The sequence below is a fragment of the Herpailurus yagouaroundi genome, unplaced genomic scaffold (assembly GCF_014898765.1).
Source record: "Herpailurus yagouaroundi ecotype Mexico unplaced genomic scaffold, PumYag 166, whole genome shotgun sequence".
In the NCBI taxonomy this organism is placed as follows: domain Eukaryota; kingdom Metazoa; phylum Chordata; class Mammalia; order Carnivora; family Felidae; genus Herpailurus; species Herpailurus yagouaroundi.
The window spans coordinates 10,402,697-10,416,674 of NW_024412407.1; the positions used below are offsets into that span (position 1 = coordinate 10,402,697).

The following is a 13,978-nucleotide window of genomic DNA, read 5'->3' on the forward strand; positions in this document are numbered from 1 at the left end:
CTCTCTCTGTCCCAAAAATAAATAAAAAACGTTGAAAAAAAAATTTTAAATGTCACTTTTAGGGTGCCTGGGGGACTCAGTCAGTTAAGCGTCCAACTTCGGCTCAGGTCATGATCTTACCAGTCATGAGTTTGAGCCCTGCATCGGGCTCTGTGCTCACAGCTCAGAGCCTTGAGCCTGCTCTGGGTTCTATGTCTCCCTCTCTCTGTGTCCATCCCCTGCTCACTCTGCCGCTCTGTCAAAAATAAATAAATATTAAGAAAAAAAATTTTTTTTAATGTCACTTTTATATGTTGCTAATTAATGCATCTTTTGAAAGGAAAACTCAGTAAGTCCCCTCAATCAACAAATATTTACTGAGTACTTAATATGTGCCAGGTGGGCACTGCGCTAGGTGCAGTTAATAGCACAGCAAAGGACAGACACACGAGCCCTGCCTGCATTGGACAGAACAGGCTACATAATGCTGTGATAATAAACCACCAAAAATCTCTGTGCCTTTACACAACACACGTTTGTTTCTCACTCATGCTACCTGTGCCATGCATGGGCCTCTGCTCACTCAGGGACCTGGGCTGACACAGGCTCATCACCTGGTAGCTGAACCATCTGGATCATGTGGTCTTAGAGGCCACGTTAGAAGAACAAAGCATGAAGAACCATACATCAGGGAAAGGGCCTGGGCCAATGATGGCACGCATCACTTCTGGTTACAGTCACATGCGCTAACTGTAAGAGGGCTCAGAGATACAGAAATAAAATCTCTGTATTTGAGAAGAAGAGGAAGAATCAAAATATTGTCAAGCATTGGTAGGTAACACTGCCCTCAAAACACAATTTGATAGGAAATATATATGGGTAAAAAGGCAATTAAAACACAGTGTGGTGAATGTTATGATGTGGATGATGCATGATATTATGAGAACATATAGAAGGAACACTTTTCCTGACCTTTAAGTAGCCATCTAAGGAGACACCTGAATAAATATGAGCTAGCCAGAGAATAAGCAATGGGAAAGGGGGTGGTGGGTGGAGGGACTTATTTGAAGACCCAGGAGTGAGAAAGCACAAATTTTATTCATAGAAGTAAAAGAAGTTCACTTTGGACGAACTTAGTGTTTTGGCAAAAGGAACAAAGGGGCAGAATAAAGAGGTGAGCTGGGGCCACATTATTTAGAGCCTTATAAACTTGGACTTTATTATGAAGACAATGAAAATCCACTGCAGAGTTGTAAGCAGGAATATCCAGGTTTTAGAGGAATCACCGCAGTATGGAAAATGAATGAGAAGGGGGTAGCCGCTGCAGAAATCCAAGGAAGAAACTAGGAGAGTAGCAGTAAGGATAAGTCTACGTAGATGGATTTGAGAAACACTTAACAGGTAGAATCAAAGAGTCTCTGTGATTTACCGCACATCTGAGATAAGGGGCCACAAGAAAGAATGAACAATATCTAAGTGTTTGGCCTTAGCAACTGGTTAGCTAACGAGCCATTCACTGGTAGGGAACAGAGGAAGCCGGCAGGGGTGGGGTCTGGGGTGTGAAATGAGTTCAACTGTGGATTTATTTAGCTTGAATATTGTTGACATACTCAAATAGATATTAGTCAGTATGATATGAAACTCAGAACTAAAATTAGGGATAAATATAAATATTTTAGAATCACACATATAAAAATAGTCAATTAAGCCAAAAGGGTCGATCTCATTCAAGGAGCCTGAACAGAATAAGAAAATCAGACTACAACCCTGAGTGATGGGAGCCTAAAGAACACTATAAGAGCAGTACCATGAGAGGAGAGAATAAAGAAAGGAGGGAAAGGTATGGCATCAAAAACCAAGAAGGTAGAGCATTTCAAGATGGCAGGAAAGGTGGTAAGTGCCAAGTGCTAGAGCTCCCTCCCCCTCTCCGGTAGAGCAAAATAAAGACTGAGAGATATCCATTGGTTGGTTTGACTAGGAGATCACAGGTGACCAAGTAGATTTGGGACCTGCACACGATGATGTCAAGACTCGTGGCAAAGAGCAAGACGGAGATAGGTGCTAAAGCCTCTTAGTGAGTGAAAGGGATAATCACCAAGTTACTAGAAGACAGAATGGAACAAGTACAAGGTGAATGCCGGAAGCCTCCAAGGACTTTATATGAGGGTGGGGGTGTGATTTTAAATTAATTTTTGAGGACATAATAATAAATCTGCACTGCACATTAACAAACGTCTATCACAAAGAATATTTTGCTTCTATCCTCTTTTGAAACATTAAAGGGAATTTTTTTTGCTTCATTCTACAAAGTAAAAGGATATTCCTGTGGCTCTGTTGTGCTTTCTTTGATTAGAGATGTTGTGACATTACTAGCTGAAAGGATTTTTATCTATCTTTTTATATTTCCGCTTGCAATATAACTCTTACTTCCTAAAGTAAAATTCAAACTCATTTCCTACTAAAAGGATATACTCATAAATCAGTGTGTCACACATGGCTCATGAGGAAGTGTTAAGTGATTTTAGTAAGAATTATTTGCACATGTGCAGGCTGCAGTAAAAACTGCCAAGTCTGGAAATAGTTTTAAGTACAGGTACTTTCTCATGCCTAACTAAAAGAGCATGACACCATTATTCCTAAATTGAAGTGGTATATGGCACCTATAATCTGATGACTCTAAGAATCTGTACTGTGCTAAAGAAAGAAACTGAAAATTCCTGTAGCGTTTTAGCTACCCCTATAGTCAGAATAGTATGGGAAGTTGCCTGAACATAATCTTCCTTCAGCGGGTTTTTCAAGCCAAATATGTTACCTTTTCTGTAGCAAATACTAAAATTAGGCTTGAGGAAAAAGATCATAGAATTCTATACCTAGAAAAGAATTTAAGAAGTTACCTGCCAACTATGCTTTCCTTGGTCACAAGGTAGAACTTTAAACCATTCTTAAAAGACAACCCACCATCTGCGGAAGAAATTTGACTAACACCTCTCTGATGTGGTATCAAGCTTGCTGTTGTTGAAAAGGGCAAATATGGAAGACATTCTCCTTGGAAGCTAGTTAAGTTTTACCTGGGTGCCATACCTACAATTAGATTAGTCATTAAGACTAGAAATAAAGACCATATTGACAGACTTGGAAGGAAACAGCTCATTAAAAATTATTATTGGGCCGCTTGGGTGGCTCAGTAGGTTAAGTGACCGACTTTGGCTCAGGTCAGGATATCACAGTTCATGAGTTTGAACCCTGCATCAGACTCTGCACTGACAGTGCAGGGCCCACTTTGGATCTTCTGTTCTCTCTTCTCTCTGCCACTTCCTCTGTCTCTGTCTCTGTCTCTGTCTCTCTCTCTCTCAAATAAATAAAACATTAAAAAAATCTTCTTTGTTGGGCACCTGTGGGGCTCAGCTCAGGTCATGATCTCACAGTTCGTGGGATAGAGCTCTGTGTCAAGCTCTCCACTGACAGCACAGAGCCTACTTGGGATTCTCTCTCTCTCTCTCTCTCTCTCTCTCTCCACCCCTCCCCTTTCTCTCTCTCACTCCAAGTAAATAAATAAATAAATAAATAAATAAATAAATAAATAAATAAACAAACAAACAATCATTTAAAATTCACTGTTATATTTACTGTAAGGATTTGTTAGGAATGTTCTTGAGGATGTCATTCTCTACATTTTAGAGGGTTCTCTTTATGAAAACTCACAGGAAAATTTTTCTTTTGGTTTTCCTAAGAAAGACCTGTAGTGCTTCTCCCAAATATACATTGTATAATGCAATGCATGATCTTTAAGCCTGAGACTGGGTTCTCTGTTGATTACTTGCTAATATTTTATGGGACAGCTTTAACGTTTCCCCACCATCAACATGGAGGAAGATATCCAGAAAAGCATGGAGCAGAAAATAAAATTAGTGCAGAGACTGAAGAAGAGTATAGGAAAAACTACACAGCATACAAAGGGAATTTGTTTTGTGGCAATTCTAGATGTGTGTGTGTGTGTGTGTGTGTGTGTGTGTGTGTGTGTGTCTGTGTGTCTGTGTGTCTGTTGTGTGTCTGTGTCTATGTATTTTTTTTCTTTCTGAACATTTTCATCACACAGAACCCATTATTTAAGTACAGTATATTAACTATTCACTGCTGAGGAATAAATTATCCCAAAATGTAGTGGTTTGTAACAGTAAGCATTTATTATCTCACAATTTCTGTGGGTCAGCAATCTGAGCACAGTTGAACAGCATCCTCTGGCTCAGAGGCCAGGTCACAGGCTACAGTTCCCACACCAGCAGAGGCAAAAGTCTTCTCAAGGCTTGATTTGGGGAGGCCTGGCTTACAAACACACTCACATGACTACTGGTGGGTCTTAGGTCCTTGAGGAATGTTTGGAAACAGCTCCTTGCCACACGGGCCTCCCATAAGACTACAGAAATTGTGTGTGGTAATTTTGCTCCAGAGTAAGGGTTCCAAGAGAGAGACAGACAGACAGAGACAGAGATGGAGACAGACAGAAAACAAGGCAAACAAGACAGAAGTCTAATCTTAGAAATAATACCCCATCATCTTACTATATTTTATTCATTAAAAGCTAGCCACTTGGTTCAACCTACACTCACCCTACACTGGCTTGAATATCAGAAGCAGGGAACATCAGGACCACCTCAAAGGCTGCCCACTGCATACAGTTACTGTCATTTTCTCCTATGACAGGGGTCCCCCTTTATTTCAATCGGGATCTGAGTTGAAAAAAAAATGGAGCTTGATAGGTTTGCCTTAAGCAAAATGGAACGTATTTAAATTTTCTTTTTTTTTTTTTTTTAATTTTTTTTTCAACGTTTATTTATTTTTGGGATAGAGAGAGACAGAGCATGAACGGGGGAGGCGCAGAGAGAGAGGGAGACACAGAATGGGAAACAGGCTCCAGGCTCTGAGCCATCAGCCCAGAGCCTGACGCGGGGCTCGAACTCACGGACCGCGAGATCGTGACCTGGCTGAAGTCGGAAGCTTAACCGACTGCGCCAACCAGGCGCCCCGGAACGTATTTAAATTTTCTTAAGCAATAGTCATGCGAGCAGAAAATGGAATTCACTTGGTCAGTCAGTCCTTAACCTTGACCACACTTTGGTCAATAATAAGGCCTTTCCTGAGGCTTTACTATGAACATGAATTTGTAAAACTTTCCAGGAACTCATTCTTACTATATTCTAACCTGATACAAGTTATTCATGGACAAGAGGCCATGAGATCCTTTATCTTGAAACAATCTCATGGTCCCTATTAGAAACTGAACTTGGCTACAAAGTAATTACAACTGTCCAGGAATATTCAGTGTGCATCAAGGCCAAGTCTTCTTTCTAGAACATCCTCAGATGATCCTTTTTCTATCCAGGTCTCTCTCTATTCTCTCCTACTGATTTTAGGTAGGGCACCCATATGTGTCAGAGTGCCCCGACGCCACAGTTTAAGTAATGCTTTGTAGTTTTCTTCCTTATTTCTACTCTGGCTACAGGGAATGGGATAAAGGGATCACCTTGTATCCTCTTCTTTTGCTAGTGGGAAGGGTTCAGCGAAAGAAAAGGCAGAAGTGAAACAGGAAATGCTCATTGCTAACTCTTCCCAATCTCTCTGTTCTCCAAGCAGAGGTGCACAGTCAACATATATTTAATAAAAGAAGAAAAGGCTCAGACTATTGAGCAGAATTTGAAAGATATATGTGGCACGGATAAAATACAACTAAGGACAACATTAAAAACAAAGTAAGCTAAATTCACAGGAAAAATATGGACAAGGCTGTTTTGACTCCCTCTTAACCCTTCTGGGCAAATGAGAACTTCTTGGCTAGCTGTAAGAGCAGACAGAGCAATCCACAAAGCAGATGGCTCCAATCCAAGCCAATTATACAGGTCACAATTTCCCAGTCCAGTGCTTTTCCTGGGCTACAATGAAAGAGATAACGTAGATATGCAACCATGTGATTTACTATCTACTCTGCCTTCAACCAAAGTTGGGAAGAAACATTGCTATGAGCAGTGCTATGCCCAGAAGCTTTCAGGCTCAGGTTCAATTTAATTATTTTTTTTTCTTTTTTAATTCAAATTCTTCCCCTCTCATGACCTCATCTTTTGCCTTTAGCAAACTCCTCCTTAACTTTCCCAGAAGGAGGAGTTGACTTGAACAAATATTTCTGTACCTCCAATTATTTCTTCACTCACACTATAATATTGCTAGCATGGAAAGGGGGCCCTGTTGCCAGGGCAACCAGGAGGAGTGCATAAGTTCAGCCTCAGTTGGATTCTCTATTCTAATTGATCAAATTCCAGCTGTGTTCTTGACCTATCCCAATTTTGTAGACATAAGAAGGCAAAACATCTCATAATTTCTCTGACAAATTATATATTTACCCATATCTTCATAAGGTCCCACTGACCAGTGTCTTTTCTCCTAAATCCACTAACTCAACTCATTTATTTCTAATAATCATAGATGACATTGAAAGTGTTCAGAACAGACATGGCATGAGAAACACCCAACACAATGAATATATTCACCAAATCAAAATGTATACTAGAGGTACACAAGAACTGAACCAGAGCATGTTAACTATCAATCGATCAATAATACCTTGAAACCATTCCTTCCTGCTATCAAATAGATTTCTCTGATCAATTACTGTGCTTTTAATTACCTGATTGGCCATATGATATTAACACTGCATACAACTAGATTAGATTCTGCATACACATCAATCAGATTTTGATGTGAAATTCATTCATTCCTTTTCTGTCACATCATAGTTTTGATGATTTTGTAAAAAATCATTATATATATATCCCCTTTATAGGAAGAAAGACACTGTTAGAAAGTGCAGAAGGAGGCTTGGAACTGCAATCATACCATGTACCCGGAATAATGCTACTGACTACCATATGCGGCCACTCTTACCTCAACTAGGAAGCGATTATGTGCTTCCTGATATCCTAATTCTTCCTGGATACAGTTTCCAGTCTCCTTGTGCTTGGTTGGGGCCAAGTAATTAGTGCTAATCAAAGTTGTGTGTCAACTAGTCTTTAACAAAGCAGTAAAGAGTATCCAATGGAAAAAAGACAGTCTCTTCAACAAGTAGTGTTGGGAAAATTGGACGGTGACATGCAGAATGAAACTAGACCACTTTCTTACACCATACACAAAAATAAATTCAAAATAGATGAAAGACCTAAATGTGAGACAGGAAACCATCAAAATCCTTGAGGAGAACACAGGCAGCAACCTCTGTGACCTTGGCCAGAACAACGTCTTACTAGATATGTCACCAAAGGCAAGGGAAACAAAAGCAAACATGAACTATTGGGACCTCATCAAAATCAAAAGCTTCCACACAGTGAAGGAAACAATCAACAAAACTAAAAGGCAGCCTGTGGAATGGGAGAAGGTAATTGTAAATCACATATCTGATAAAGGGTTAGTATCCAAAATCTGTAAAGAACTTAACAAATTCAACACCCAAAAAACAAACAGCCCAGGTAGGAAATGGGCAGAAGACATGAATAGACACTTTTCCAAAGACGACATCCAGATGGCTAACAGGCTAACAGACACATAAAAAGATACTCAACATCACTCATCATCAGGGAAATACAAATCAAAGCCACAATCGGATACCACCTTACACCTGTCAGAATGCCTAAAATTAACAATACAAGAAACAATAGGTGTTGGAGAGAATGCAGAGAAAGGGGAACCCTCTTGCACTCTTGATAGGAATGCAAATTGGTGCAGCCACTCTGGAGAATAGTAAAGAGGTTCCTCAAAAGAATGGAAAATAGAATTACCCTATGATCCAGCAACTGCCTTATTAGGTATTTACCCAAAGGATACAAACACAGATTTGAAGGGATACATGCACCCTTAAATTTATAGCAGCATTATCAACAATAGCCAAACTATGGAGAGAGCCCAAATGTCCATCAACTAATGAATGAATAAAGAAGATGTGGGGTGTGTGTGTGTGTGTGTGTGTGTGTGTGTGTGTGTGTATATATATATATATAATGGAATATTAATCAGCTATCAAAAAGAATGGAATCTTGCCATTTCAATGACATGGATGGAAATAGAATGTATTATTATGCTATGTGAAATAAATCAATCAAAGAAAGACAAATACCATATGATTTCACTCATATGTGGAATTTAAGAAATAAAACAGATGAACATATGGGAAGCAGGGGGAGGGGAAGGGGAAGAGGAGAGAGGAAAACAGACCCCAAGAGACTCTCAGTGATACAGAACAAACAGAGTTGAAGGAGGGAGGTGGGTGGGAGATGGACCAAATTGGTGATGGGTATCAAGGAGGGCATTTGTTGTGATGAGCATTGGGTGTTGTATGTAAGTGATAAATCACTAAATTCTACTCCTGAAACCAATATTGCACTGTATGTTAACTAAAATTTAAATTGAAAAAAAATTTTGGGGTGCCTGGGGGCTCAGTTGGTTGAGCGTCTGACTTTGGCTCAGGTCATGATCTCACAGCTCATGAGTTCGAGCCCCATGTCAGGCTTTGTGCTGACAGCTCGGAGCCGGGAGCCTGCTTTGGATTCTGTGTCTCCTTCTCTCTCTGCCCCTAACCCACTCACAGTCTGTCTCTGTCTCTCTCAAAAGTAAATAGACATTAAAAAATTTTTTTTTAATTTTTTAGTTAAAAAAAAAGAAATTTTTTTACACAGTTAAAAAAAAAAATTGTGAGAAGAAGTTACATTCCATCGAATGTTGAATTATTTCCCTGAGACTCCAGGAGCAACTCTCAACATTACAATGTAGTTACTATTTCAACCACGGTCCCAGAGGGAGGATGATGAAGCAGAGTCCTCCAATCGACTCACAATGAAATGTAGTGTGAGTAAAAAACAAATTTCATTGCCTTAAGCCATTGAAATTTTGGATTTGTTTGTTACTGACACAGACTCTAACCCATCCTGACTGGTAGGATCTTAGTTTTAAGATCTTATCACTGGAGCCTCCTGTTCAGTGTTCTAATTCTGAGATACCAACTTCAGTGGCTTTTAACATGGAGCCCATAAACTCCCTCACACTGTATGCAAAATTTAGGAGGCTGGGGAAGAAGATCCATGGTGTTCATTAAATTCTCCAAAACTCCTGACTTTAGCTCTGCCTTGTTGCTGATTCTTAAGTAATCTATGAGTTTAGTCTCTAACCATGATAGGTAACCTCTGGTTGCCAACCTTGACTTGGATCTCCTTGCCCTAGACTCCTACCTTGTCTTTGTAACTCATCACCATTCATTGTCTGGCTATGATGAAAATGTGCCTGTGACCTGCCTCCAGAGCTGAACCAGCTCTGGATACTTGTTTGATCTCAAGGAGATGAGTCTTTAAACTGTAACTGGTAATCAGTGCCCAAAGTAGGTACTCAAAAAATGTTCTTTTAATCAATGAGGCTGATCTCAAACAGATCAACAGTGTTTGATACCTTGCTCCTACGAAAGATAAGGAAAAATGGCTATTGTGAATTTTAATTAAAAACCCTCCCAAAGCCTGATGAGTCTAGGTAATAAAGTCTCTAGAAGCAATTCCCCAAATAGGTGCACAAATCTAGCTTTTCTACTAGTTTAATGTAGGTCATTGAATTTTTAGAAACTTACCCTAAACTGACTTACCTTAGATGATGTAGTAAAGTGATAATCAAGGCCACCCTATCCAGACAAGTGAATTGTTTAAGCAGCTGACGTTCTGTAGCTTAGCTGTCCTTTCTTCTGAGCCCTGTGTTAACTTAACATGATCCTAACAGAAATATCATATCTGTTACTCATTTAAGACCTATGTAATCCTGTTCACTTATCAGTTTTATATAGATCCACATATTCAGTTAAGATGTCACTGTAAGGTTCAGTATAAGCTACAGCCTCTTATCTCTCTGTAGTAACTTATAACTTTATCATCAATGATTCATTTTTTTAAGTTTATTTATTTGAGAGAAAGAGAGTGCATGCACACACACGAGCAGGGGGAGGGGCAGGGGAGGGGGAGGGGGAGGGAGAGGTGGGGAGAGAGAGAGAATCCCAAGCAGGCTCTGCGCCGTCAGCAGAGAGCCCAATGTGGGGCTCAATCTCACGAACTGTGAGATCATGATCTGAGACAAAATCAAAAGCCCGGCGCTTAACCAACTGAGCCACCCAGGTGCCCTGATCAATGATTTATTTTATATGCTTAGCTTTAAGTTTGCACATCAAATTCTCTAATAAAAGTAAAATGGTTTAATAAATAAATTTGACTATCTAATAAATATTATATATACATATACATGTATAACAGTATATTGAATAACACATACTATTACCTATAATATACATTTTATATTAAAAATGTGCATATTTAGGGGCGCCCGGGTGGCTTAGTTGGTTGAGCATCTGACTTTGGCTCAGGTCATGATCTCACAGTTCGTGAGTTTGAGCCCCGCATCGGGCTCTGTGCTGACAGCTCAAAGCCTGGAACCTGCTTCAGATTCTCCCTCTCTGTTCCATCCCCACTCATGCTCTGTCTCTCTCGGTCTTAAAAATAAATAAAACATTAAGAAAAAAAATTGTTTTAAATGTGCATATTTAGGTAGTATATGGATGATCTTGAAGCAAAGAAATCTATTAACATTTTTCCTAAAAAACTGAACATGTGGTATATATTCTTCTCTATTATTACACAGAATGCTGAACATCTTAATGCTTTGCAACATCCCTGGGAACCATCCTCCTCATCTTTTAAAATATGCATTTTGGGGGGAGAGGATTAAACTATGTAGTCTACAAAATACAAGTCAAAATCTAATACCCCTTTTCTGTCTTCATATTTTGTGTATATTTTACTAATCTTTTATTGTAAAGGACGTAAAGCAGGTTTGTGTTTTTTTTTCAATTAGGTAAGGGTATCCATTTAATACATTACTTAAATATGATGTTTTTCTATGTCTTTTGTAACTAACTGGTTCAAGTATTTTATGCACATTTGCTTCTCTAAGAAAAAAAAAAAAAAAAAAAGTAGAGCATCAGGGTACCCTGGCAGTAGCCTAAAGGAAACTGAAATAGAAAGAAGCTAAGCAGTTCCAATGAAATTCTCCTCTCGAGGAAAACACAAGCGGGGCTCATTTATCTTTACCACAGAAAGGCACTATCCTCCCGATCCGGTGCAAGAGTAGAAGTTGTAGACATTCCTGACTCTGCAGCCAGAGTAGTGAACACAACAGTGCTACAAGTGATGTTACCTTGACAGGGAACGATCGGAATGATGAAACATTTTATTAACAGAATTCTGTTTACTGGTTCTCTGATTCCCTCAAGAATAACTATGGGGTTAATAGGTGACAAAGGGGGTTACTTGTCACCGAAATGTCACTTTCTCAGCTCGTGCTGGGTCCCTCTTATTCATTTATTAAATTAAACTATATAACTTCTGATAAAACGTAAGCCTCAGGCTATCATATACATCAACTTTTCATGCCTGGAAAGTAATGATTTCCTACATGTTCACCACTGGGAAAAAGGGACTGAGATGAAAATTAAAGATATTCATTATTACACAGTCTCTGGATAATGGATATTCACACACATGCACAGATGCATGACTGCCACGTCATTAATTCCCATGTTATCATCAATAATTTCACCAAATGTTCCCTCTTTTCAAAAAAGACAAACTTAGCAAATAATCATTTAGTAACTTAATATATGTTTGATTTCCTCTTCTGAATCCTGATTAAATATTATATTAGCTCTGTGTATTTGCTTTTCATTGATGAAAAATAAGGAACAGTTTATGTATATTCATAAAGATGCATTCATAGCACTTGAACTGAGTGCTATGTATTGCATATACTAATCTGACTCTATAATGAAAGTATATTTAAGATTATGTATTATGTACTATTATGGCATAGGAAATTAATATTTATTGAAGACCTACTAGTGCTAGTTTGCATACATTGATAATAATCACCATAGTTGTAATGACAATAAAGTAGTAAGATCATTGACATGTATTATATCATTTTGTTATAATGGCCGAAGTACTTACTGTTATCATTATAACTAATACTTACTGAGAGCTAAAGTACTTGAGAAACTAAAATGTATTTTCTATTATTATAAAAGCAACTAACACTTATTAGGAGCTCATTACATGGTGGGCAACACACCAATCTCTTTGCACACATTGTCTTCTTTGATTGTCACAACAACCTTAAGGCAGTACTAACATCCCCATTTTGCATCAGTGGAAATGTGGCTCCGATAGTGAAGTTTGCCTGGGGTCACATAGCAAAAAAGAGTGTCAGCACACAAGTCCATGCTATTTCTAGGACAACACATTGCCCTCCGTACAAAGCAAAGCCAATGGTGACCAAGATTATGTTTAGTTTGTTTCTCCACTTTGGAAGCATGCATTTCCCCAAGATTAACAATAATAATGGTGAGGTTGATAATAGTAAACCCAGTAGGGGCGCCTGGGTGGCGCAGTCGGTTAAGCGTCCGACTTCAGCCGGGTCACGATCTCGCGCTCCGTGAGTTCGAGCCCCACGTCGGGCTCTGGGCTGATGGCTCAGAGCCTGGAGCCTGTTTCCGATTCTGTGTCTCCCTCTCTCTCTGCCCCTCCCCCGTTCATGCTCTGTCTCTCTCTGTCCCAAAAATAAATAAATGTTGAAAAAATAAAATAAAATAAAAAGATAATAGTAAACCCAGTAACAATCCTGTAACAGCAACCTATGTCTTAAAAATGAGAAACGGTCTAACTTTTCCAAGTTATTTTTGCCAGTGAGCGGCTAAGATGGGGCTAAAGTCCAGGTCTTTCAATTGCCGCATTCGAATTTTTCCCCTGTAACAAGCTGATAAACTATTTAATGAGAGAGTCGAAATAAGCAACTGTAAACAAGGATCATGGAACACCTCTTAAGTGTGCCAAAACAATGTCGATTCTGGACAGATAATAATGCACTCACACACAGTAATAAGGATGCAACATCGATTGTGTTTTTCATTAGTGTTTTAAAACTTCATCAATTCAGACAACACTTACAGTAAACTCGTGATAATTTGGCTGTGCTGCGCTATTTTACCTTTGTACTATCAAAACCAAGTAATGTGAAACCAATACTATTAAAAGCAGCCAACTGTGCCCTATTGCTATATTGCCTCTGGCTGGCTAAGTAAGTCTCTTTCTCCCTTGCCCGACCCTCCCCCACCAACTCCCCTTTCCCTTCCCTCCCTCCCTTTCTCTCTCACCAAGCCTGCCTCCCTCCCTCCAGCACCCCACTGGGTCAGCCCCCAGGACCAGACCCAGCCATTCACTTCCAACTTTTCTTCTCTCCAGCCCATTCTCAGCAACCAGCTCAGGCCCCTTACTCCCAGCCTTGGTAATTAATTGTACTATTATTGTGAATTAATCGTACAAGCAAGTCAATGTTTAGCCTAATTAAGAATGAAGCCAACAAATTATGTAAAGCACCACTCCAGCAGAATTTGCATTCAGCCTTGCATTAGCAGCCAATCAAGCTTTTCAGCTATTGACTCAAGTATTTTCAGACTTCATGAATACCTACAGCCAAGCTTTCCCCCCATCCCAGCTTCTAAACCCGGCCCAGGGACTCCATCCTTCCTCTGTCCCTCTAGGCCCACCCCTTGAAAAACAATAGATCTCTCTTTTCATTTACTAAAATTTAAATGGATAATTTGGGACATTAATAGTGTTGTTAGTTTACGTCACACAAAAACTGTAGTGTTTAACATTACAAAAGACCATTTAAATTTTTTCTTGCCATCTCCCAAAATAAATATAGCACTTTTTTTTTTCAACGTTTTTATTTATTTTTGGGACAGAGAGAGACAGAGCATGAATGGGGGAGGGGCAGAGAGAGAGGGAGACACAGAATCGGAAACAGGCTCCAGGCTCCGGGCCATCAGCCCAGAGCCATCAGCCCAGAGCCATCAGCCCAGAGCCATCAGCCCAGAGCC

General features: G+C 39.5%; 1 protein-coding gene and 1 long non-coding RNA gene across 5 annotated transcripts in view; one reads left to right on the forward strand and one right to left on the reverse strand.

Annotated features, from left to right (window-relative positions):
• TMEM117 (transmembrane protein 117) overlaps window positions 1-13,978 on the reverse strand; it is a 508,588-nt gene that overhangs the window by 387,571 nt on the left and 107,039 nt on the right. The gene's annotated exons all lie outside the window — the stretch shown is intronic.
• LOC121038697 (uncharacterized) overlaps window positions 8,637-13,978 on the forward strand; it is a 69,870-nt gene continuing 64,528 nt past the window's right edge. The window contains exon 1 of the long non-coding RNA XR_005794452.1: window positions 8,637-8,862. This is a non-coding gene — a long non-coding RNA (uncharacterized LOC121038697). The remainder of the gene's footprint in view (window positions 8,863-13,978) is intronic.